This window comes from Micrasema longulum, unplaced genomic scaffold (genome assembly GCF_059751315.1).
Source record: "Micrasema longulum isolate JH-2025_06_02 unplaced genomic scaffold, ASM5975131v1 h1tg001796l, whole genome shotgun sequence".
In the NCBI taxonomy this organism is placed as follows: Eukaryota; Metazoa; Arthropoda; class Insecta; order Trichoptera; family Brachycentridae; genus Micrasema; species Micrasema longulum.
In genome coordinates this window covers 53,477-58,060 of record NW_028278970.1, presented here as the reverse complement: position 1 = coordinate 58,060, position 4,584 = coordinate 53,477, and the positions used below count along the sequence as shown (strand labels likewise).

General features: G+C 31.6%; 1 long non-coding RNA gene across 1 annotated transcript; it reads right to left on the bottom strand.

Moving 5' to 3' along the window:
* Positions 1-450: 450 nt before the first annotated feature.
* On the bottom strand, positions 451-2,309 carry LOC148273955 (uncharacterized). The gene is made up of 2 exons (XR_015824418.1): positions 2,062-2,309; positions 451-1,977 (listed from the first exon to the last, which is right to left on the bottom strand). It is a non-coding gene; the product is annotated as an uncharacterized LOC148273955 (long non-coding RNA).
* Between the last annotated feature and the right edge of the window lie 2,275 nt (positions 2,310-4,584).

Genomic DNA, 4,584 nt, shown 5'->3' with positions numbered 1-4,584 from the left:
CTGGACACTGGACGCACTTTGAAGATATTTTTATTGTAGGAAGATATAAACGGTGGTGGTGATTTTTAATAATTAAAAATTATTTTATTTATTTTCCATAAACATACTTACTATAAAACATTATTATCGAAATTAAAATATAATGGTAAGATGTGTATAATCGATTATTTAGGCGATTAGTTCCTGATTTAGTTGGTGTATTTTTTTTTGCTATAAGACATTTATAATTATCTTTTCAATTAGGAACACAAAACTTTTTAATCATATTTATACATTAAAACTAAGAGATATCCTTTAATTAATTTAATTGATAAACAAAAATATTATAAATTTGAATTATGAATAATTGCGATAGTGTATGTTGTATGACATGTAATCTATGTGGTCTTGTACAAGTAAAGAGAAAGGGTTGCTAATAGTTGCGATTCAAAAATTAGTAATTATATATATTATTTAACATGGAAAAAATACAATAGAAGAACACATAGCTTAATAAAATTATTCAAATCGGGTCGGATAATTAAACATTTAAATTACCCGAAGACGAAGGCGTAAGTTGGTTTCGTATGAAGCTGATCCTTCGGATGCTGATGAGGCGGGTGCGCTTGAATGGGCTGGCAGGGTACGGAAGATCTGAGAGCTGCCAAGGTCTGAAGATCATAAACTCGAAGATGTTCCGGACCGGGTGCGAAAAAAAGTATGGCAATGGCGTGCAGACGGCTTCTTCGGAGAAGTGAAATTTAGTGGGCTCCAGTCTTGAGGCTCGATAGCGCGGTGGCGGTGTGTGTGGCAATGCAGACGAGAGCCGGATGGTTTGGGAGGTCACACATTGGCACGTTTAGCAGACTGGGCCAGGGAAGTTCAGTGAAAGTTCAGCGAGTAAGTTCAACGAGTTTGGTGGCGGGTAACGCTTACTTCATAGCATCGTTGCCGGCTCTCGCATTGATGTTAACACTTCTTCTTATCGTTCCTCTCCCCGATGGAGGTTGGATATCATCGTAGCAATTCTCACTTTGTTGGCAGCTGCCCTGAACAAGGACCGAGTACTGCAATGAAACCAGTCACGCAAGTTCTTGAGCCAAGAGATGCGTCTTCTTCCTGCACTGCGTCTTCCTTCAATCCTTCCCTGTAGAATGACTTATAAAATGTTATATTTTTCGCCTCTCATCACATACCCAAAGAACTTAAGTTTCATTTTCTTTGTGGTCTTCAGTACCTCTTTATCTTTTTCCATCCGTCGGAGAACGTCATCGTTTCGGACTCTGCCCACCCAGGAGATTTTTAATATCCTCCTTAGCACCCCATTTCAAAGGCTTCGATCTTTTTTGAAGTGCTTTGGGTGAGTGTCCACGTTTCAACGCCGTAAAAAATACTGAGAAAACGTAACATCGTACAATGCGCATTCAGAGGTCTAAATTAAAGTATCTACTGCAAAGAAGTTCACGTATCCTGAAAAAGCAGTCTCACGCTATCTCTATTCTGACTTTGATCTCTTGTGAGTGATCCCATTTATCATTCAGCCAGCATCCTAAATATTTATATTGATGGACTTGCTCAATAACCTGCGCTCCGAGTTTTAAAGTCATTGGGTAAGTTTGTGGCGTTTTTCGAATAACCATACATTTAGTCTTGGAAATATTCATTTTTAGCCCTTTATTCAAACTAGCCGTGTGAAATTTGTCCAATAATAGCTGCAGGCTTTACATACTATCTGCTAGAAGGACAGTGTCATCCGCGTATCGGATATTGTGTATATATATTTATATTTTCAACACTAATAACAGTTTTTATAGAGGAATAAGCTGTTAAGATAAAAAAAAAACCGCAAGCGAGCGGCAGTTTGACTGGCAGAATATGTTCCCTGAAAAATGAGATTTTAGCTCTCTGTAGGGCATCTCCCGTGGCCGTTTTATACCAATTCTCTCCGCTGCGCCGAGGACGCCGGTAGCACCTTATACCCCATATGTTTCGTAAACCCTGGCACATAAAAAATACATGAATTAGTAGAGTAAAAATAGGTTGATATTGTCAAGATTCAAGCTTTGATCAACTTCGTAATACCTTGCTGGGGGGTGTGTATGCTCATTTTTTAATTTAATAACTTCATCGTCTTCTGTTTGTGCAAATGCGCGACAATCTCGGTGCCCGTATTTTGAACATCTCCATCGATATTTACCATTTTTCAGGGGATAATGCCTGGTAAATGTATACTTGTCAATCAAAAGTAGTGTGCCCCCGACACGAGAACGGATAAAAGAAACTGAAAATAAAAAAAGTTCATTATAAGTACATATATAAAACACGCGATATTTAGTATCCGTTTTACCAAAAAAGTCATGTTAATTTATTTTTAAATAATTGTCGAGTTTTCGTCGAAATGGATTGTACCTTACTTTTTTCACGCAACCTATTTTGTCAAATTTACCAAAAATGCTTAAATTATTCAACTAAATTTTTGACCTGATTTTTTTTGGCGCAACTGGCCCTTAGATTTTATTTTGAAAATCAAAGTTGTTATTGGAATTCCTTGGTCGAAGTTCATGGCAATTTTATAAATTTTTTAAAAATAACAATTTTTTTAAAATAAATTTTAGTTAAATAAAAGGTTCATACTTTAATTCACTTTTTTTTGGACCAATAACCGCTTTTCATCGCTCCCGCGACTTCGTTACTCAGTAACCGGTTATTGGTCTAAGTTAATTAAAGCTTCAATCTGTTTTATAAAATTATTAATAAAAAAAAAAAATATTTATGATTTATTTTGATGTGTTCTTATGATTTACGTACGTAAATATTAAAATTTTGGTCACTTTCTTTTAGTCCTTAATAACCGTGTAAAAAAAATGGTAAAAAGTTGCGATAGAGCGGATTCAAACCTCAGACCTCCTGTTCCGGAGTCCGCGACAATTACCCACGGGATCACAAAAAGACAGTTCTTTTTGTGTCCCACATATTACGTTTTTTATTGTTACTATTCCCTTTATTAAAGTTAGTTTGTATGTTGTTAAAAAAATTAACTTTGTTTTTTCTGTTAAAAGAAAATGAGGTTTTTATGTTTAAAAATAAACGTTACACGTATTTTAAAAAAATATTTTATTTTCTTATTTACATATTTACAACGACGCCATATTTTTTTTGCTCAACATTGCTGATGAGACATGTAAAATGTCTGTAATCTTTTTATAAAGGCAGCTATAAAATAAATAAATAAAAACATACGTGACATTAGGTAATCTTGGATGTAAAAATAATACTATAAATTATTAAATATTTTTATCACGATTGATAAGACATTTCAACAGAGATTTAAAGATCCTTTGTACTAAGCTGAGATGTAGTCAAGACAGAGCACAGAGCAAATGACCCGAAATTGGCTGGTTCAAATATGACTTAATTGAGATTTATTAATTAATTAATATTTTTATATGTATAATCTTGTATTTATATAATATGTGATATATTTTCTTTACTAACATTGTATACTTTGTGGAAATCTGTTATTGGTTCAGAGTTTATACACATGTCTGATTGTTTACTATAAATATGTATGTAGAACTGTTGGTTTTCCAAATAAAATAAAATAAAATAAAATAAAATAAAAAAAAAAAAAATAAAATAAAATAAAATAAAATAAAATAAAATAAAATAAAATAAAATAAAATAAAATAAAATAAAATAAAATAAAATAAAATAAAATAAAATAAAATAAAATAAAATAAAATAAAATAAAATAAAATAAAATAAAATAAAATAAAATAAAATAAAATAAAATAAAATAAAATAATTTTCTAGCAAGGACGGTTTATTAGTATGTGCATATGTGCAGAGAACTGCAAAGTAAAAATACATATCGCAAAGAAACATCGATGCATTGCAATATTATACGAGTATATTTATTTATAGAAATTATTTTATTTATAAAAATATCAGATCTGGGACCCGATTACAATGGGAAGTTAACATACATAGACAGTTATATTCAATCGTCCATAAAGTAAAATATATTTTTTCAAAAGAAAATGTACATATTTGTTTCAAAATAAGAAGTATTTTTGCCTATAACGTATAATTAAACATGTCTTGAATAAAAACAATGCAAAAATATACACATTTTCTTACAGAAAATTCCATTTTACTTTAGACGATTGAAGATATAACACATATGACGTTAATAGAGTTGTCTTTGACTGTCTATAAAGTAAAATCGAAATTCATGTACGAGAATGTGCATATTTGTATGGTCATATATTATGGTCTCCTTCATATGTTACTCATATAAATAGCATCGAATCAGTTCAGCATAAATTTATAAGAAAAATTGCGTACAAATTAGGAATCACAAGAGATCACTATAACTATACCGACATGGAACTTATCCTTGATATATCCAGTCTCTTACAACGTCGATTTAATGCAGATTTATTTTGCATGTTTAAAATACTTAATAATTTATTTGATGTCCCGACTATTCTCCAACAAATATCTTTTAATTTTCCTTCACGTAGACTCAAAAATAATGAAATTTTGTTCCTCAGTCATCATAAGACTAATTATGGTTTCCATGCGCCTCTACCCAGAATGATT